We start from the raw sequence: 22,890 nt of genomic DNA on the forward strand, positions 1-22,890 counted from the left end.
TTACCATTGACCTCAATGTCCTTAACTACTTTCTCCTTCAAAATTTTTTCCAAGACCTTACATACTACAGTGTCAAACTAACAGGCCTATAGTTACTCGGATCACTTTTTTCCCCTTTCTTAAAGATAGGAATTATGTTAGCAATTCTCCAATCGTACGGTACAACCCCTGAGTTTACCGATTCATTAAAAATTCTTGCTAATGGGCTTGCAATTTCATGCGCCAATTCCTTTAATATTCTTGGATGAAGATTATCTGGGCCCTCCGATTTTGTCCCATTAAGCTATTCAAGTTTGGCTTCTACCTCAGATATGGTAATATCCACCTCTATATCCTCATTCACGTTTGTCATCCTTCCATTATCGCTAAGCTCCTCATTAGCCTTATTAAAGACTGAAGCAAAGTACTTATTTAGATATTGGGCCATGCCTAGGTTATCCTTAACTTCCGTTCCATCCTCAGTGTTTAGCGGTCCCACTTCTTCTTTCTTTGTTTTCTTCTTATTTATATGGCTATAGAACCTTTTACTATTGGTTTTAATTCCCTTTGCAAGGTCCAACTCTACATGGCTTTTAGCCTTTCTCACTTTATTCCTACATGTTCTGACCTCACTAAGGTAGCTTTCCTTGCTAATCCCACCCTTCTTCCACTCCTTGTAGGCTTTCTGCTTTTTTTTAATCACCTCTCTGAAATGTTTGCTCATCCAGCTTGGTCTACAACTCCTGCCTATGTTTTTTTTCCCCCTTTCTTGGGATGCAGGCTTGTGATAGTTTCTGCAGCTGCGACTTAAAGTAATTCCAGGCCTCCTCCGCATTTAGATCCACAAGTTCTTCAGTCCAATCCACTTCCCTAACTAATTTCCTTAATTCTTTAAAGTTAGCTCTCGAGAAGTCAAAAACCCTAGTTCCAGATCTATTTTTGTTTATCCTTCCATCTAGTTTGAACTGAATTAGCTCATGATCACTCGAACCAAGGTTGTCCCCTACAACCATTTCTTCTATGAGGTCCTCACTACTCACCAAAACCAAATCTAAAATGGCATCCCCTCTTGTTGGTTCTTCAACTACTTGGTGAAGGAATCCATCAGCTATCACATCCAGAAAAATCTGAGCCCTATTATTCTTGCTAGCACTTGTCCTCCAGTCTATATCTGGGAAGTTAAAGTCTCCCCTGATCACACATTTCCCATTAGTGTTTACTTCATTAAAAACATTAAAGAGGTCTCTATCCATATCAAGATCAGATCCCGGTGGTCTGTAGCACACCCCAAGCACTATCTCAGGGAAGGCTCTAATAGCTTTCTTTCCCAATGTGAATTTTGCCCAGACAGACTCTGTCTTGTCCATTCCATCACTTCTTATTTTTTTTACAGTTAACATCCTCATTGATATACAATGCTACTCCACCACCTTTGCCTTTATTTCTGTCTTTCCTAAACAGCACATAGCCTTCAATACCTGTACTCCAGTCATGACTACTATTCCACCATGTTTCTGTTATCCCTATAATATCCGGTTTCACTTCCTGCACCAGTAGCTCTAGTTCCTCCATTTTGTTCCCTAGGCTCCTCGCATTAGTGTACAGACATCTTAATATTTGCCGTTTGGCTTCACTGACATTCTTTATCCAGTTAGGCACAGACATTCTACCACAAGCATCACCTGTTAGTGTAGATAGCAAACTACCCTTCCTCCTTATGTCAATTTTTCTGTCCACGGCTGTATCCCCTCTTACTTTGTTTTCTTCCCTCTCAAAGTTAAATTCCGGCGTGGAGATCTCCTGGACATCTCCCCCAAATTCCTAGTTTAAAGCTCTCTTAATCAGTTGGGCGAGCCTCCATCCTAGAAATCTGTTTCCCTCCTTACTCAGGTGATGTCCATCCTGAGAGAACAGTCTTTTGTCCATAAATGCTTCCCAATGGCCGTACATCCCAAAGCCCTCCTTATAGCACCACTGCTTGAGCCATCTGTTGATCGCCATAATCTTGTCACACCTTTGTTACCCTTCTCTAGGAACCGGCAGAATCCCACTGAAGATCACCTGAGCCTTGATTTCCTTAAGCATCTTCCCCAGTCTGGTATAGTCTCCCTTGATACATTCCAGTGAGAATCCAGCTGTATCATTTGTTCCCACATGAAGGACAATCAACGGATTCTTTCCTGCTCCCGCTAGGATCCTTTTCAGCCTCAGGTCCACATCCTGTATCTTAGCACCCGGCAGACAGCACGCTCTTCTGTTCTCCCAATCAGCTCTAGTTACAGGCCTATCTGTTCTTCTCAGTAAGGAGTCTCCAATCAAGTAGACCTGCCTTTTCCTGGTGACAGAAAATACTTAGCTGCTATCAGTTTGTTAGCATTCTGTTGTGTGGACACTTAATAGATTAGGTGCTTGGAGGCTTCCAGCACCTGCCCCGGTGGGGCATGCCAAAGGCCCATGGGTTTAAGGCTTGTGCCATGTGCCGCAACCCTATGCTGGTTAGTGACCTCCACAACTCCTGTCTACATTGCCTGGGGGAAGCACACCAAACAGAGAGGTGTAAGATTTGCAAGGCATTTAAGCCTAGAACAAAGAAAGAGAGAGACTTTTGCTTGAAGCAGTTGTTGATGGAGGCAGTGCTGCAGCCATCGGGCCCAGAGCACCCGATGCCGACTCCAGCCTCCTCGGTGCGGAGTGCCCCAGAGTCTTCAAGAGACCCAGTGCTGGACAAATACCGCAAGCCATTGGCCCTGGAGAAAAGTAGACCCTGGCACTACTCGTCCTCCCTGATGTGGCCCAAGGCCAAGCCAAAAGAAGGACACAGACATTCCCCACAAAGGAGACCAGCGCTATCTAAGGACCTAGACACCAGAAAGAGCGGGATGGACATTGTACTGGCACCGGTGCCACGTGTTCCTCTGAGTCCAGTCCTAAGTGAACTCAGCGAGGATGACGGGCTCAAGGGAGTAATGGATCAGTCCTCCACGCCTGACAACTTTGAGGCAGCAAAGGACCTCATCAGGCTGTCAATAGTGAGCCCCCTCCCAGTTAGCAAGAAGCCTTCGGCACCCAGGCCCGCGGTGCCACCAAGGAGAAAGCAGGCAATGGTGCACCATTCGAAGTCACCATCCCAGCATCACTTCCGGTGTTGGTCCCAGTCGAGCGTTGAGTCTGCAGACTCTCAGTTTCCCCGACGCAGAGGGAAGCCTCAGTACTAGAAATGAGTGAGCGCATGGGGTTAGTGCAAGGGACCCAACGCTCTCCAGCACCCTCCAGAGACTGGCACTAAGAGAAGGCGAGCTGGCCATCACCGAAGGCTTCCAGAAATCACTGGTCCCGATCTAGGGCCTTTGAGCAGCGGTACCGTTCCAGTTCCTGATTGACAAGAAGCCGCTCGTCGATCTCCCGCCAGCACAGGTCAATGGCACCACTGTGGCCTTCGCGCTTGTCATCACCAGAGTCCAGTGCTGACTTGGGCCGATACAGTTACCTGCACCAGATGGCAGAGATCACCAGGCTGAGTGGCAACCTCAGTGGGAACCGCCAAGACACTGGCCCTTCTAGATCCCCTGGGCTTACCACCAGTGGCAAGGGGCTCCCACCAGGGCCAGCTACACTGTATACTGGTCTCGGTCCTCACACCGATGCTTCTCCGTGCGGGAAGCCACAGCTTCCAGACTACCTGTACCGTCGCCGAGAGAGAGACCAGAGAAACCGGCACCGAGTCTGGTGCCACCCCAAGGTCAGCACCAAAGGCCAAGGAAGCGAAGTGCCTGGACCTGTTTGGCAGGAAGGTGTATTCCTCAGAGGGCCTCCACTTGAGGATTGCTAGCCAACAGGCCATAACAGTCATAACTTCAACTCCTGGGCGGCAGTGAGGAAGTTTAAGGACAGCCTCCCACAGGGTTCACAACAAGAGTTTACAGCACTGGTGGATGAAGGCAAAGCTGTAGGCAAGACCTCTCTCCAGGCATCTTTGGATTTGGCGGATGCGGTGGCCAGGACAATCGCGTCTGGTATGGTCATGCGATGCTCAGTGTGGCTGCAGGAGTCAGATCTGCTGCCTGAGGTCCAGAACTCACTCCAGGACCTCTCCTTTGAAGGGTCTGGGCTCTTTTTGGACCAGACGAACGCAAAGCCTCAAGGACTCAAGGACCACACTCAAGTTGCTGAGTATGCACACCCTGGTGACCCAAAGAAAGCCCTTCAAGCCACAGTCTCCTACTCAGTGTCACTACCAACCTAGTCCTAGGTAGGAGTCCTACCGCAGACAAAGTGGGGATAACAGGAGGCAGTGTAGTAATAACAATAATAGCTCCATTAGGCCAGGCCAGAACGACGGCCAGCATAAGTCTCAGCCTGGCCCTAAACCAGGCTTTTGAAGGTGTGCTCAAGGACAGCATACTGGACCTATTGCCAGATCCATCCCCTTGTTTCCTGGACACCTGTCCCACTTCTCCTGTTCGTGGTCCAGTATTATGTCGGATGGCTGGGCGTTACGCACGGTGTGAAGCAGTTATAGGCTGCAGTTCTCCTCGCCTACCCCCGTCCTCCCTTCCCCATCCCTCTTCAGGGACCCTTCTCACGAGCACCTCCTGGAAAAGAAGATTTGCACGCTTCTTGGGGGGGGGGGGGGGGGCAGTAGAATTGGTACCGAAGGACCTGAGAGGGAAAGGGTTCTACTCATAGACTTTAAGGTCAGAAGGGGCCATACTCCCGCTACTTACTCATTCCTAAGGCCAAAGGAAGCCTTCAGCCCATTCTGGACCTGCGAGGGCTCAACAAGTTCCTGGTCAAGGCGCGGTTCCGCATGATCTCTCTGGGCGTCATCCTCCCTTCCCTGGATCTGGGGGACTGGTACGCTGCCCTCTACATGAAGGACACGTACTTTCATATCGCCATCCACTCAGTGCATCGCCGATTCCTGCACTTCACTGTGAACCAAGAACATTACCAGTTCACGGTTCTCCCATTCAGCCTAGCTGCAGCCCCATGGGTGTTCACAAAATGCATCGCGGTAGTGGCGGCCTTCTCATGGCAGAGGATTCGAGTTTACCTATACCTCGACGACTGGCTCCTGGTAGGCCGGTCCGAAGAGGAGGTTCGGTCCCACGTACAAGTGGCCCTGAGACTATTTCGCACTCTGGGGCTCCTGGTCAACATCCCCAAGTCCACCCTCATTCCAACACAGAGAGTTGAATTAATAGGGGCGGTCCTAGATGCGGTACAGGCAAAGGCAAGCCTCCCAGTATCACGATTCCTGGCCATCCAGCAAGCAGTGAACTCCCTGTGCCAGTTTCCCACTACAACGGCCAGATGCTGCCTGAGGCTGCTGGGCCACATGGCAGCATGCACACATGTAGTCAAGCATGCCAGACTGAAACTCAGGACGCTGCAGGCTTGGCTCGCCCATGTATACCGCCCAGGCAGGGACCCCCTGGGCTTGGTAGTGACAGCCACAGAGGATGTGTTAGACTCCCTGTGGTGGTGGCTGTCCCAGACCGTGGTTTGCAAAGGCATCCCCTTTGCTGCACAACAGCCAGACCTGATGCTTGTGACGGATGCGTCAGACCTCGGGTGGGGTGCTCACCTAGGAGACCTCACGATTCAGTGTTTGTGGTCGGGAGCGGAGCGGTCACTCCATTTTAGTGTGAAGGAGCTCAGGGCGGTTCATTTAGCCTGCCAGACCTTTCACGTCACTTTGAGTGGTCACAGTGTGACAGTTCTGACGGACAACACAACTGCCATGTTTATGTAACCAAGCAGGGCGGAGCCCGTTCCTTGCCAACTGCCACGAGCCTCTCCTCTGAACTTTTGCATAGCCCATGCCATTCACCTCGAGGCGTCACATCTCGCGAGGGTCTGGAATGAACTGGCGGACCACCTCAGCAGGTCATACTGCATGCACGAGTGGACGCTCAGAGCAGACGTTGTGTATTCGCTCTTCCGCAAGAGGGGGTTTCCCCAGATAGACCTTTTTGCTGCCGGGGGCAACGCCCAGTGCCTGCAGTTCTGCTTGTTCCGAGGCTCCAGCCCAGGCTCAATAGCAGTTGCATTTGTGATCCCATGGGGAGGGGGATTGAAATATGCCTTCCCCCTGCTTCCTCTGATGCACAAGGTCCTGCTCAAGGTATGCAGGGACAGGGCAGCAGTTATCCTCATTGCCTCGGCCTGGCCACGCCAGCACTGGTTCACCACGCTCCTGGAGCTGTCGGTGGAAGCCCCAGTAACCCTGCCCTACACCGGGACCTCATCACGCAGGACGGAGGGTGGCTTCTCCACCCCGACCTGCAATCACTTCATCTGATGGCGTGGAAGCTTTGTGGCTGAATGCTTTGGAAAGCCAGTGCTCCCTCCCTGTGCAGCAGGTTCTACTTGGTAGTAGGAAGCCCTCTACCAGGGCTACTTCCCTGACCAAGTGGAAGAGATTCTTGGGCTGGTATGGGCCCCAACAGATTCAGCCATGCCAGGCTCCGATGCGTAGCATTCTAGAGTACCTACTGCACCTCAAGCAGCAGGGACTGGCCCCGTCCTCCATCAGGGTGCATCTGGTGGCCATCTCTGCCTTCCATCTGGGGGCTCGGTGTTCTCCCACCCAATGGTGGGGCGGTTCCTTAAAGGACTGGAGTGGGTGTTTCCTTACTCACGCCCCCCCGTCCCTCCATGGGATCTCAACTTAGTCCTTTCTAAGGTCATGGGGCCCCCGTTCGAGCCACTTGCCACCTGCTTCCTCCTCCACCTTTCCTGGAAGGTGGCATTCCTGGTGGCCTTTACCTCAGCCAGAAGGGTATCTGAGCTGACGCACTCTTCTTGGAGACACCATATGCAGTATTTCATAAAGACAAGGTGCAGCTCCGCCCACACCCCAAGTTCCTCCCAAAGGTGGTCTCACAATTCCATCTGGGCCAGGACATTTGTCTGCCGGTGTATTTTCCCAAACCCCATGCAGACCCGAGTCACCGCAGCCTGCACACCCTTGATGTCCGTTGAGTGTTGGCATTCTACTTGGAGCACACCAAGCCCTTTCGTAAATCCACACAGCTATTCATGGCCATGGTGAAAAGGATGAGAGGCCTCCTGGTGTCAGCGCAGCGGATCTCCTCCTGGATTACAGACTGCATTCAGGCGTGTTATGACCTCGCAGGTGTTCTGGCCCCGGCCCTCACGGCCCACTCGACCAGGGCGCAAGCATCTTCAGCAGCTTTCCTGGCACGGGTCCCAGTCCAGGAGATCTGCAGAGCAGCCACCTGGTCATCAGTGCATACCTTTACGACCCACTATGTGGTCAACCAGCAGGCCTAAGAGGACACGGCAGTTGGCAGGGCAGTCCTCTGATCAATTGTTCCATGACTCCTACCCTCCTCCGAAGGTAAGCTTGTGATTCACCTAATGTGGAATGGACGTGAACAAGCACTAGAAGAAAAAAAAATGGTTACCTACCTTTTCGTAACTGTTTTTCTTTCAGATGTGTTGTTCACGTCCATTCCTACCTCTCTGTTGGAGTCACCAGCATGAAGGAACTGGAGGGTGTCAGGCCAATAGGGGTATATATGCACAGTGCAGTGGCGCCGCTCAGGCGGGGGCCCCGCCAGCCCGATGGGTACCGCTAAGGGAAAAGTTTTCAACGCTCGTGCACGTGGCACGTGTACACTTAATGTGGAATGGATGTGAACAACACATCTTGAAGAACAACAGTTACGAAAAGGTAGATAACTGTTTTTTCTCTTCTTTGGGTTTGTGATCAAATCACTTGGGGTCTCATTTTGAAAGATGCTGGAGCATCAGTAAATGCAATTGAAGTAATTGGGAACTTTTAGTTATTAAAAACTCACCCTTAACCTTGTATGTGACCGTTTCCCCATCTGTAAAATGGGAAGAATAATATTCTATCTTGGAGAGCTGTGTCTAGGTCTAGGACTTATTTTTATTTTTACCTCCTTTGTTTAATACAAACAGTGTTTTTTTTGTTTGTTTTTTAGCTGTTTGTTAAAAATAGGGGAATACACGTTTATTCATGATATAATGTTAGTTTGGGAGGCTGGTGTTTGCGGACAGACAAATTGCTGGATTCAGAGTTGCTGGACCAAGGCTGTAGCTATACTACAGTATACTATACTATGGTTCTCAACCTATTTACCATTGTGGGCCACATCCACACAATATATATACTCCCTTTATGCCCCTGAGGATGTCACATGGGCCTCAGCTGTATGCTGATTGGGCCACAAGCGGCCCCCAGGTTGAGAACCATTAGAGAGACACTCAGTGTAACTTGCATCCTGGCAGGCTGATTGTGAGTGACCCAAGTTGGAAGCTACAACAGCAAAACATCGTGAGGCACCCAAGGTTGCAGGGCAGGAGTGACGAAACACCTCGCTGGTCTGGATTGCTCCCCAGAATGTCATACTAGTAAAGCTCAAATGTTCACAAAATGCAAGCAAAAAAGGGACCATGATAAAATCTAAACTGGATTTGGATGGAGTGATATTTGAGGATCTCTCTTTAAAAAATTACTCTGGATAGGTGCTACTTTTCTTCTTTTTGTGTGAGTGTGTGTGTGTGTGGTTAATAAAATCTGCTTTTATGTTGAGGCAATCTAATTTGCGTTTCTCATTATTAATTGGCTCAGTCTCTATTGTTTACTTTTGGAGAGTGACTAAACCCTTACTAGGAATGCAGTATGTAACTGCTTGAGTATAAAGTACCCTTTGAAGGATCACATGGGCATAGGGAACACCAAACATGATTTGGAGCCAAAGAAAATGTTTGACAAACCACCATGCTTTACCCATCTCTCACTTTAACCTGTGCTATTAGCCCTCCCTTCCTTTACTTTTGTGAGGATTAAATTCATTCACCAAAAAAATAATAATTTTTAATTGATAAGCATCTAACAAATAATTTTCCTCCCTGAATTGCAATATGACCAAGGTTTATAATGGAAATGCCCATGAATCCAGCTTTAAGAGCAGAATATTAAATGGTGAAACTATATTAATGCAACGTAAAAGTTATTTTTTCTGTGGACAGAAGAAGCATCCAAAATACAGATTTTGTTACCTATACATCATGAAGAAACTAACGTAGTGATGAAGCAATGACAATTTTCTGCTTCGTTAATCTGTGGAGGATAAGAATATATTTCTGTTATATGAAGGTGCAACACAGTTATTACAGAGATAGCATAAAAGCCTCAGCAAGGGTTTTAACAATTCCCAGGGTATAGATCCTCATGCTGGTGCTTTTGCTATTTGCAGTTGAAAGGTGAATAACAGCATTTCCTTCAATGTGCTATGCTCTTTATTCTCTCTGCACTGAAGATTAATACAACAGGAAATTAAAGATATTAGTGAATATCAGAGATATAATAGCTACAGATAGGGCTCTAGGATGACAAGTTGATAATGAGCTAACATGAGTACCAAGGTTTTCTGAAGCAAATCTGCCTGCTGAAATAGTATGTTAATTGGACTTCATGTTTAAAAAAGAAATTGCCTTGCTTAAGTTTGATCATTTTTCACTCATTGTACTTTGTGCTTAAATGGGACCTCATTATTCAGGCTTAACAAGTAGTAATTACGTTGATGGCTGAATGTGTAACTGAATCAACAGCAGAAGACTCAAAATGAATTTATTTACACAGATATAATGTGTTAATGAATTTTACGTGAATAATTATGCAGTTTAAATTGTAGGCTATTAAAAGGTCTTCATGTCATCAATAACTAGGATTCTCCTCCTCATCCCCCCAAGTGATTCTCTTTCTTTCATTTATACTGGAACAAGTTTCTTTTGGCAATGTTTAATGATAAAACTATCTAGCTTTAGCAAAGTGCCTTTTTTTAACAGCTTGTGCATAAATATTTTGGTGGCTAATGATTTTAAGTTTTCTAATCAGAAAAATATATTAAATCTCCACTGTCAGAAACTTCTGAGTTACTTGCATTGTGTGTAATGTTTTAGAAGTGAATGCTTTGTAAAATGCTTTATATTTCTTTATGTCCACTATGGCCACATTTGTGTTAGTTATGATTCATAATATAACTATGCATGAATACATGCTTTAGCTTTTTCTGAGGATTAACCGGTAAAGAATATCATCATAAACATGTAACTAGTCAACCAATAAAGTCTCTTTCCGTTCCTTATCCCCATGGCAGACTATTTTTGTTAAAGGACTGCAGCCACAGTTAACTAAAGTTTTATGTTCTAACGAATGCCTGGATTATCGTGGCATATACAGGGCAATGAGAATGCTAGTATATTGGCTGATCAAGTAGTAATTGAAAATGCTGGATTTATTTTAAGCTATATGTTCTTGCTCAGCTATCCAATTTAAATGTTGCCTTTTAAAAAAATAAACATAGTATTTTCCGGTAACAAACTACTGCAAACAGTAACCACAATAACTTTGTTCAGGTGATATGAATATTTACATGTTTCATAAAATCCTACAGATCATCTCTGTAGTGAACATGAAATGACCTGTTGTTGCATATTAAATATCATAGCAATGAATGTATGAGAGACCTATTTGAGGCTGGGAACACTTAAGAATTTGCTTTCTTTGTGGGATGAGCTAATCCATGATGATAGCACTTGCCATTGGAACTAGATTCTATTTCTGATATATGTGGTATCCTTTATAACTTCCACTGCATGTGCATGTGCATGTCCTGCAGCAGATTTTCATATTTGAGATTGGAATCTGGTGCACTGTTAGTACCTGTTAGTAAATACTAACCCTTTTAGTCCTCTTTTCTTTTTTGTATATTAAATTCATTTACATATTAATGATACTCTTTGCTAATACCATAAGGATTTTGGGAGAATGTTTTAAATTCTAAGGCCCAGAGCATTGGTATTTAACCGATGAATGACCTGTATTCTGAAATTTCATATGATTGAGTGTCGGGCTGTATCTAATTGTCCTCAGAATCTTCAAGTCTGTGGGAATCCAGAGGTTCTAGGGAAAAGACCCCTTCAAACTATTAAGGGTTTGTCTACATTTACAGCAGTGCAACTGCACTAGTGCAGCAGCGCCACTGTAGTGCTTAGTGAAGACACTACCAGGAGAGCTTCTCCTGTTGGCATAGGTGTTCCACCTCCCTGAAGGGTGATAGCTATGTCAATGAGAGAAGACCCCTCGTTGACATAGCAGTGTCTACACCGGGAGTGCGAATTTTCCACACCCCTGAGTGACACAGTTTGTAGTGTAGACAAGGCTTAAAATGTCGACAAAAGTATAAACAAAACTGGGCAATTGGTAAGGGATACTTGTTATGGCAAATGTCTTCTGTAATGGATAGGGTTGTAGATATGGGATAATTGTTAATACAGACGGGTTCTGTAATGGATGAAACAATTCCCCATTGAAAAATGGTTATAACTAATTAAGAAATGTTGTTTTTTGCAGTTGTTAGTAATAATGACTGGGGTAGAAATTCCATATTGAAAAATCCATCAGTAATTAAGAAAATAGAACACTTTATAAAAGGACAGAAGTTTTGAGAATTAGGTGAGGAATGAAAATTGCTGGCATCCCACTGGTTACATAGGAGAGAGAGAGGGGCCAGCTCTTTACCTTATAGCAGGGGTGCAAATGTATCTATTCTTTTCTGTAATTTGTATAGTGCTGTATTAATTTTTTATTAAATAATTCAATTTGAATTAGTTATTTGATAATCACAAATTGTGATTAAATTTGAATATCCAGCAACTGTTACTTTAGTGATATTTCCACCTTTCTCTGTTGTTGGCTTTAGGGAAAACTCTGGTCTACCAATAAGCTTTGCTATTTGCATTGCATGTGCACTATATGCATCAGAAATGTCAAAAATATTTTTTAGAGTTAAAAGAGAATAAATTACTGTATTTATATTCTGACTTTTTGTCTATCAGTTACTAATTGATAGTTTAAAAAGTCCAGTGTGTAATTAAAAAATATGAACTTTTAAAGAAATGTTAGTGAATAACTGACTTTCACCTATTGATGAGACATTATTGAATTACATCTTTTGGGGGGAATCTTGTGTAAGAAAAAGTATTTATTTCAAAAGTATGGGACAGAAATCCACACAATCATGAATCACTGTCTATAGTTACTGTAAATAGCCACCAGGTGGTGCAAGGAGATTAATTGCACTCTGAGTATGTACCCCTTCTGTCATGAATCAAGGAGAGGCAAGATGGGTAAGGTAATATCTTTGATTGGACCAACTTCTGTTGGTGAGAGATACAAGCTTTCAAGCCAGAGCTCTTCTTCAGGTCTGGGAAAGTACTCCCAGCATCATTGCAAAATGTAAAGTGGAACAGATTGTTTATCGTAAGTAGTTAGCACATATTGTAAGAGTGCATTCAAGGTAGAATGGCCTAACACCACTGCAGTTATAGGACAAAAAGAGTGGGTTAGTGGGTTACAGATTTGTTGTAATAAGCCATAAATCCAACGTCTCTGTTCAAACCATGATTTTTAGTATCTAGTGGAGTAATGAATTTAAGATCCCAGGCTCATCTTTTGAAAGTGTTGTGCAGGTTTCCTCACAAAGCAATCACTCTATCTGACCTATCAGTCCTCATCCACAAAGGAAACCTGCACAGCACTTTCAAAAGATGAACCTGGGAACTTAAATTCACAACTCTGCTAGGTACTAAAAGTTAGGTTTTGCTCTACATTTTGCTAGATATTCTATGGTCCCGCAGAGTTTATAAATCAACAACATATTGGGAAAATATAAATGTCAGTAGTTTGGAAGTGAAATGTTCTCATAAACTTCATATCCATCTCCAGATGCAGCACAGTGTAATGGAGAGGAACCCTTTGTATATGGTGAAAGTACACTTGAGAAGATAAAGCCGTTTTGTGAATTTGAGTGGAGTGTTCTGTTTTCCAGGATTTTTGGTGAATTACTGTAAGCAAGTCGGGCATCTCTCAGACCGCTTAACTGTCCCTATGCCAGTCTGAAACGTTGCTCTGGAAAGGAGTTTTCAACCTGCCTTTCTTTAGACCAGGTGCCTAAGCCATTAGTTTTGAATCAGGCTTCTGAGGGGGGTACAGTTATGTGGTCTTTTTTCTATTGAAGGTGCCTCTGTAGTGATGAATCTCAGTTCAAATATCCAAATTCTAATCCATTCACCTCTCTATAAAAGCAAAGCTTATTAACAAGTAGAAAGCAGGCATACGTGCATCTAGATATTATTTGAACCTCAGCTAGATGGGAACAAATTTAGCCTTCCAAACTACAGAAATGCTAACTAAAGTATGGCATCATCATTGGTATAAGCCCAGCAAGCTGTCGGAGCTTCTGCAAGTCTGTCAGTTCACCTCCTAATACATCTTCTGAATGTTAGTGTTGTCTCAGGTTTTTCCTTTGTTAGGCAAAGAGGTTGTGTCTACAATAGGATTTTTTTTGGACCCGTAATTCCCAATTGGTGAAACTCTCCTAGTGGTTGTACTGGTTGAGACCGTGGTACAGGCAAGTCTGGGTGTATGGCAAATTTCATGTGGTTTGCTTTTTTGTAAAATTAAAATGGTGGTAAAAATCAATCTTCAGAATGAAGGCAAGCTTGAACCATAATTATGTAGAGAGTGATGTGTGTTTCCATAATTCTCTATTCTCTAAGATTTATATAGCTGCTACCTCTCTTATTTGAGCAACAAGGCACTCTTGTTTCTTTCACTGTACAAGTCTATTCTGATTAGAGGTAAGAAAAACTGAGTGATGAAAGTGTGGGCAATATAGAATACTTTCTCTTAAAACTGATCAGCCATACTGTAATGGAGATGGAGAGTAGGGAAGGGAAGCCCAAATAATTTGTCTCTGAAGCAACAAGCTTGGTGTAATATAACATAGGTGACTGTCTCTGCGGAGAGATACTGTAAAATAAACAGTTTATGAAGGGTAATGAATAGAATAGTGTAAGTGACTAGTGTTAGTAATGGACTAGTATTTAAAGAACAAACATTCTGGGAACCAAATTCTATCCCGTACATTTAATAGTATATTTATGGCACAACTGTCTCCCATTAAAGATCAAAAATTATTTTCATATTTCAAACACTTGCTCTTCTAGATTCTCAAAAAAGCTCTCTTGCATACACACTAATCTTTAATAATGATTTTCTTTCCATAATTGAGAGTACTTCTGTAGTGTACCGTGTCGGTGTGAAGTCCACTCTAGGAGTGTATCGGAATCTTTAAATAGCGTTGTCTGTTAGGCCAGTCCTGCACTGTTCATGTCTTTGTATCCACCCTGCCCACAAGCATATAAATACTGTTCCTAAGCTCCCTCTAGCAAGGTTGAACCAGTGGTGTTTTGTCTGCTACTGATTAGTGGGATTTAATTCTACTATAGTGTTAGTCAAGGTTAATTCCCTCCATTCTTTCCCTTTTTTATTATTTTATTAGGTTGTACCTGAAAAATAAAATCAAAACCTTTTTTTCCCCTCACTTGGCACCCCCATCCGCACCTACGGCTTCAAGCAAGTCCTGTTCTTTTTAAGAAGTGTCTTTGTCTCACACCCCATTGCAGGAAAGAGGGTTGGAATGTTAGCTTGGGAATGAACAGTCAGCATTCTGCCAGATACAGAGGAAGGAACCAAAATACATATTCTTCACCAGTGTGGTACAGTATCTTTATTCTATATTCTGTATAATGCTGCATTAATCTTTGATTGATTAATTCCGTTTCAGCCTGGTATTTGAAAATCTGGAATCATTATTAAATTCAAAATACAACTGCAGCTGTTTAATGCCACTTACTGGTGGCCACAGCTGCTGTCTGTTCTGTCTTGGTGTGAGCCAAGTACCAGACTAGCGATTTGTGTGTCAGTCCTTCTCAGCGAGGACAAGGAACTCCAGGGATTCTCATCGGAAAATATACCTCCTTAAATCACACAGAGGGAAGCTTCAGAGCCTGAAGGCAGAGAATATTGACATCTAAGATGGGTTCAATCCCTGTCAAGTCCTTCTCAGCCAGTGCCCCTGCCATCTGGCACACATCTCCCAGGGCCAGTACCAACAAAAAATCATCTGCATCAGGCAAGATCTAGCAAAAATGATCTTGGTACAGACTACCACTACAACACCAAAGACTGGTACCACCTCCTTACTGAGGCAAGAGGGGTCAGAACATTGGCACGAGTATGGCTTCTGGCGCCAGTCCACTTCTTCCCATTAGGAGAAAATAAAATCTTTGTCCTCCAGGGAACAAAACCTCTTCTAGTAATGGGTGAGTGAAGCTAGCACAGTCTCCAGCTCAGCACTGAGGAAATATAATCCACATGCAGTACCCAGGCCTACAAATACTGCTAAGAAGCCAGCACTGGCTCTGGTAACAGCATGAACTTCAACACTGGTATTATCCATTCCATCAACAGAATCCCTGGCAGTGCCTGCTGATTCTTTTCTGGAGGGAGACAGCGATGTCCCCAGCACTGCCACCTCTGTAATAGTTAACAGTGCATTTCCCTGACCTTTGAGTACTGAAAAAACCTCAAAGGTAAACACCACCTCTCTATGAGGTATAGTCATCATTGCTGTCATAGAGGAACACGTCCCCAAAATCCAGCAGGGAGCTTTCTTTCCTTAGGTTCCACAGGCCAGGAGAAGAAACTGTTCCTTTCAATGGTCAGCAGTGTCGGTTGTGGCCATGCACGGGCTTCCTAAGTGTCCTTGTGCCCTTCACTGACAGGCCACAACGGACAGCAGCAACCGTTCAGTTTTTCTCACCACCTCCTGGCTTCAAGATGGAGCTTCTCTCTGTTGCTCAAATTAAATGCTGGCATTTTTTGATAAATGGTATGGTTAATAGTTTGACTGGTGGCACTCTTTATTTAAATATAGGTTTCATTTTTGCCAGGGACCCATCTTTTTCCTTCCTGGTATTGGGATGGTTTCTTCTTAAATTTGGGGTACTTGGTATTTTTCCACATGCAAAGATGCTGTATCCATTAATGGTGGGCATGTAAAATGTTTGGGTTTTTGTCTGGGAAAACTGCATATTCCTAGAAAATGGGTGATTTGCAAGTCCTTCACTTCTGGGACTTAGCAAATCTAGAAGATCCAGTCTCCAAGTTACTTGATAGATTAATCAATGAGGCTGGCTTCGGACCCTGGGCCACTTGACACCATCAACCCCTCTATATGATCTGAAAGTCCCTAAGAGTGCTAAGTCCCTAAGAGGGTCTGGAGTTTCCTGAACTCTGTCAATAACATCCCCTGCTTGAAAATCTAGCAGGGCAGGTGGACAGCTGTTTACAAGAAAGGTGTAAAGACAAAGGACTCTAGGGACAAGTCTTTAAAGTCTCTTCAGAAAGTTGGCTTCCCCACACCATTCTGTCTCTAAAGAGACTTTGCAGCCTGGCAGGATTACTGCTGAAGCTCACCTCAGTACCAAGACCATAGCACTGAAGAGCATGCTGAGGACCACCTCAGGCATCTTCTGTATCTCAGAGCTTAGTACCATCTACTTCTTGGCGAACTGTGTTTGTATTGTCTACATCTCTGGTGCCAGCATCACAGCCTTTGGTCAGCAACCCCAGCTACCCCTTGTATTGTATTGCACTGACTGCATACACAGTACCCACAGATCTAAGAATCTCCCAGGAGCTGGAATCACCTTTACCCTCTATAATGGGGACTCTGAAAGTACCAGGTCCATCTCTCCATGTGGTCTATGGTACTACTTCTATATCTAATGTCCCCGCAATGGCCTTAGAAGCCAATGAAGATGGAGAGGAACACTGATGTCAGTGTGAAACACTCACATGTTCCCCAAAATGTGTGTTCCTGTGTCATCTACCGCACACGGGAAGCACAGAGACAACCTCCCAGGATATACTTTATGGAGACCATTGCTCTAGAACCAGAGTGTGGTTCCCTATCCCATGGCTGTCATGTTCTTACCTAACTATGCCCCTGTGGTGTTTAGAGGGCTTGGGTCCTCCTATGGATGCAGGTGTTATCCTGACAGGCTGCAGATCCATAAGGCTCTTTCCGTATGGTGTCAGCTACAGGTTGTGCCTGAACAATCCACACAGTTGTCTCTTCTAGCCCATTGCATGGATTTATTGAGTCCCTCAGTTGTTTCCTCATTCCTTCTTGAGGAGGCCATGGTCCTGTCTATTAAATCCCAGCTGAATATGTTAAGGTGTTTCAAGACCTGCTTAAGGGAGTCTCTGTCTTTGTAAATTCCCTTGGAAAAGTCTGGGGCCCTACCCATGGTTTGACTGACATTTTGCAAAAGCCTGCATCTGGTAAAATATGGACCCAGTTAAGGGTTATTTGGCAAACCCTGGCCATAGTAGACTGTACATTCTGAAGATCAGCCAAGAAATAACACCAAGGTTCCATCAAAGGGAACTATTGGGGAAAAAAGGAGATCCACTGCATATTAAGCTTAAAAAGGGACATACACCCATGCTCTGGGTGTCCCTAAACCTCTGACTTCCAGAAGCTGGGACTGGATGGTGGGATGGATCACTCGATAAATTGTCCTGTGCTGTTTGTTCACCTCCAAATCATCTGGCACCGTTGGAAGACAGGATACTGCACTAAATGGACCATTGTTCTGACTCAGTATGTCTGTTCTTATGTTCTTAAACAGTTTTTTTTAGCCTTTGACATACATGTTTTATGATTTTGCTATTGCCTATGAATTACATATATATCAAAAACAGATGAGGCAAGAACAGTAATTGATCAAGTTATCTCCCTTGGGAGCATGGTAATAAGTCTTTTCAAATCTCTGGTCTCTATGTTCCACTGTTCTTCTCCTGTATCATCTTCACTTTCTTATGGTTAATCATCTGTTGTATTTTGCATTTCATAGTAATTCAAGATTTTCAAATACCAGGCTCAAATGGAATTAATCAATCAAAGATTAATGCAGCATTATACAGAATACAGAAAAAAGATACTGTACCATACTGGTGGAGAGTAGGCAGTTTGTTCCCTTCCTCTGTACCTGGCGGAATGCTAATTGTTCGTTCCCAAGATAACATTCCACCCCTCTTTCCTGTAATGGGGTCCGAGACAAAGACCTTTTTTTTAATTGGAGGGGAAAATGCTTTCCCATTTATTTTGCTGTGTGTTCTGTTTTGCTAATTACTGATGGAATTTCTTTTATGGTCTTTTATGGTATACCTGACTGATGAGTAAAAAGGAATCTCTAATCCCGTCATTATTACTAACAGTCTTGACAACCAACAGTTTTTAATGTGTTAAAAACCTCTTTCAATGGGTCATTATTTCATCCATTACAGAAACCATTGGTAATAACGAGTACCTTTTATCAATCACAGATCATAATTGCATCATAAGCACCCTTTTTTAATCTTGCTTATTATAACATACTTTAGACACCTTTCATTAGTTTTGAGGGGTCCCTTCCCTGAATATCTGGGCTATATCAGTAAGGTCAGGATGAAAGTTTATGCACATTACATTATTAGTTAATTTTTCATTCACCCAGTAGGTTCAACTGAAGGACAAATAATGTTGTTTATTTCAGTACATATATGTCAATAAAAATATAGATACACAAAATAAAAAGGATTTTGGTTAACGTGTAAGAGAATTATGAGAGTTTAACATACAAAAATCATTAAAAAACCCTGTTAATAAATATTAATTTACTTCCTGTTCCGTAAATTTGCACACTCAGTTTACCACGTTACCTCATCTGTCCTTATTTATATACATTTTCATTCTAGACCCCCAATTAAAACAGTCTCATGCATAAATTACAGCAATTAAGCTAAATGTATTAATTTAGGTTATCTTGCTGAAACTTACTTTTATTTGTCTAGTTTCCAACACGTGTTCCTTGCTGTCACCCCACTGACTCCATCCAGTTCTTATTTTACAGATGTTATTTTATGTATAGGGCTGTTTTAGTGGTCTTGGTTATTTACTTGTAACACACCCCACACCAAGAGAAGCTGTGTGTGCGCGCTCACCTGATTTACTGCTCTCTCTTGACGCTCTGTCTTGCCATGCTATCTGATCTGGTCAAGAATTTTACAGATAAGACACAAACTGGTGTTCTGATTTCCAAACTATCTCAGCAAAGTCTGAAGTGCTGTATTAGTGAAAACACATGCAAAAGCAAAAATTACTTTATATTTTCTTATAATATTATAATATTAGTATATATTTGACCAACATAATTCATTACGTAGTTTTCTAACATTTCCGTTTCTTGAAGCATTTGACCCTTGGACAAATGGTTTTTACTTAAAACTGTATTAAAGTGATATAATCCAACTCTTTGTTTTTGTTTTTTTAGCTGGTTTTTTAAGCATGCAAGACATTTTCCAATACAAAAAAAGCATTATTACAATGATTATTACTTGTAATAGTAGGAACATCTTGAAATTTAAACCAATAACTGGATGTTCTTCAAGATTATTTATTTGTTTTTGCCAAGTAACTAGTTGTAGCACTTATTTTATTTGCTTGTTTACTTGATTTAATTCTTATACATGTGCACAAATGAACTGTGGTTTGCTGTAAAAGATATTTTAGATGTAAATCTGTTTTAGCAATGGTAGGGAGCAACCATATAACCTCATCACCAAATTTTGGCTGACTTTTGATTAGTATTGGGTTCACAAATTTAGGTATTTATTTATTATTATGTCCAGTTAACTGATTAACCTTTTCCTGGGTTTTATGTAGTGGCTTGGTGATATTATGCATTTTTTTTTGTCAGCTCCTCCTTAAATAACCCATCCTCAACTTTAATGAGGTCCCAGTCATTGGAGTGTTCATTGACGAATTTACATATCATGGCCCCCAAAGTTCCATTAAACCTTTCCACCAGGCCATTGGTTTGATGGTGGTATGGGCTGGCAACCAAGTGGCTCACCCCATGAGTTTCCCACAGTTTTTTCATGGTCCCTGCCAGGAAATTAGATCCTGAATCTGTAAGGATGTCGGAGGGCCAATCTACCCTGGCAAAAATGTCTGTCAGGGCCTGGCACACAGCGTTAGCCCTGGTGTTGCCTAGAGCTACTGCTTCCGGCCATCGGGTAGCAAAGTCCACGAAAGTCAGTACGTACTGCTTTCCTCTGGGTGTCTTTTTTGGGAAAGGACCCAGAATATCCATAGCTACTTGCTGAAATGGGACCTCAATTATGGGGAGTGGCTGGAGAGGGGCCTTGACCTGGTCTTGGGGTTTTCCCACCCTTTGACACACCCCACAAGACTGGACATACTTGGCAACGTCCTTGCCCATCCCCTCCCAGTGGAAGGACTTCCCCAACCGGTCTTTGGTTCTGTTCACCCCAGCATGGCCACTGGGATGATCATGGGCTAAGCTTAAGAGCTTCCCCCGGTACTTAGTTGGAACCACCAACTGTTTTTGTGGATGCCAGTCTTCCTGGTGTCCACCAGAAAGAGTCTCCTTGTATAAAAGTCCTTGTTCTACAACAAACCGGGATCGATTAGAAAAGCTGAGAGGCGGTGGGGTGTTCCATGCCGCCGCCCAAGCTTTCTGAAGGCTTTCATCTGCTTCCTGCTCTGTCTGGAACTGTTCCCTTGAAGCTGCAGACACCAGTTCTTCCTTAGACTGTGGACTTGGGCTTGGTCCCTCTGGAAGCGATGTAGGTGATGGGGTTGTTTCCGTTGCTGGTGAGCCGCTCTCCGCTGTGCACCAAGGGGTATTTCAGGCTCTGGCTGAGCCTCTTGGGTGTGGTTGTCTGCTGCTTCTGCCAGTTCTGGCTCGCTGGCGCCCTCTGGCTTTGGGGTTGAAGATGGATTTGCAAGCACTGTCGTCAGTGCTGGCAACGATTCTGGTGCTGGCTGTTTTTCCAGTTCCTGGTCTGGGACTGGAGTCACTGTGGCTATTTCAGTTGTTGGCATGGGATCCGGGTCCACTACCCCTGTCTGGGTCTCTGGTAACGCAGACGGGGCCTCAGTGGACGGCTCAGGAACAGGAATGGGTCTGGAAGCTTGCCTAGTTTGGCTACGTGTAACCGTTCCCACTCTCTTGGCCGGCTTCACCTGATTGGCCAAATCTTCCCCCAATAGCATAGGGATGGAATAATTGTCATAGACTGCAAAAGTCCACATTCCTGACCAGCCTTTGTACTGGACAGGCAGTTCAGCTGTAGGCAAGTCTACAGCTTGTGACATGAAGGGGTAAATCGTCACTTGGGCCTTTGGGTTGATGAATTTGGGGTCGACGAAGGATTGGTGGATAGCTGACACTTGTGCCCCCATGTCTCTAAACGCAGTAACCTTCTTTCCTCCCACTCTCAAAGTTTCCCTTCGCTCCAAGGGTATTTGAGAGGCATCTGGGCCTTGAGATCTTTGGTGTGATGGTGGTGTAATGAACTGCACTTGGTTGGTGTTCTTTGGGCAGTTGGCCTTGATATGTCCCAGTTCATTACACTTAAAGCATCTTCCAGCTGACTGGTCACTGGGTCGAGGTGGGTAACTGGAGACTGGTGAAGTGGAAGAATAGGGCATCTGTGGCTTTCCTTGGGTTGTCGGTGGGGTCTTGTGCTGCCCTCGGTTGTAGGGTTTATTGTCGGTGTGCCCCTTGGGGTATTCGCTCCCTTTGACAGTAGCTTTTTTCTTTTCTGCTACTTCCATCCATTTGGCTCCAATCTCCCCCGCCTCGATTACCGTTTTGGGCTTTCCATCTAGGATGTACCTTTCTATTTTCTCAGGAACACCATCTAAGAACTGCTCCATTTGGATCAGGAGGTGCAGCTCGTCCAGATTGTTAACCTTTGTTCCTAATATCTAGGCTTCATAATTCTTTGCAATGTGGTAGGCGTGTCAGGGGAATGACACATCTGGTTTCCATTTTATGGCTCTGAACCGCCGACGGGCATGTTCAGGTGTTATCCCCATTCTGTATCTGGCCTTGATTTGAAAAAGTTTATAATCATTCATTTTCTCCTTAGGCATTTCAGCTGCCACCCTACTAAGGGTCCACTGAGCAGTGGCCTCAATTCTACCCTGTACTGGTCTTCAGAGATGCTGTACCCAAGGCAGGCTCTTTCAAAATTTTCTAAGAAGGCCTCAGTGTCATCGCCTGCCTTGTAGGTGGGAAATTTCTTGTGCTGCGGAACAATTATTGGCGAAAGGTTGTTAGGATTGGCTGGGTTCTGTTGCTTAGCCTTTTCTAATTCCAGGGCCTGCCGGTGGCTTTCCCTCAGGAGTTCCAACTCTCACCTGTGGGTAGCCTCTTTTTCTCTTTCCCTTAGCTCCATCTCTTCTTGTTTTATTTCTAGTTCTTGTATTTTTTTTCCATATCTCGCTTGTGCTCTGCGTCTTTGATTGGTTCCTCTGCGTCTTTGATTGGTTCCTCTGCGCCCACTTTTGCCCTGGAAGTCATGTTTTCTGCTTTTTTTTGTGTTGGGGTGCCCTGTGCTGGTTTACTGTCTGAATTGCTGTTCTTCTGCTGCCTGCTCTGTTGCTAAGCAACAGAGTGTTTCTAACAAGCCTTCCCGAATAAAACTAGAACAAAAGGAAACCTTTCATTTTCATGTGTGTTCTGCTGGTGTAGTGGACTCACAGCTGGAGTTCTATTGTCTAACAAAAGACCCCTGTTAAACTTAATGGCCCTTGCCTGAGGCCATATCTATGCACAGCTAGAACGAAGCAAGGAAAAAAAAATTCTCTGGCTGCAGTTTTAAAAAAGAAAAAAAAACCCTTCTCTCTGCTTACAAGCAGCTAGCAGAGAAAATAAAATCAATAATCTTACTGGCTTTTGGATTCTTATCTTTCCCACACACTGCATACCATATCATAGTATAATTCCCAATTCTGGACCCTAGCATCCAAAATATGGGTACTAGCATGAATTCCCCTAAGCTTAATTACCAGCTTAGATCTGATAGGCTGCCACCAATCAGGACTTACAGAGTAGAGCGCCTGATAGACTCTGGTCTCCCCC

General features: G+C 44.1%; 1 protein-coding gene across 1 annotated transcript in view; it reads left to right on the forward strand.

Moving 5' to 3' along the window:
• Window positions 1-22,890, forward strand: part of HS6ST3 (heparan sulfate 6-O-sulfotransferase 3) — a 526,709-nt gene that overhangs the window by 79,310 nt on the left and 424,509 nt on the right. The window lies entirely within an intron of this gene.

The sequence above is a fragment of the Gopherus evgoodei genome, chromosome 1 (genome assembly GCF_007399415.2).
Source record: "Gopherus evgoodei ecotype Sinaloan lineage chromosome 1, rGopEvg1_v1.p, whole genome shotgun sequence".
In the NCBI taxonomy this organism is placed as follows: domain Eukaryota; kingdom Metazoa; phylum Chordata; order Testudines; family Testudinidae; genus Gopherus; species Gopherus evgoodei.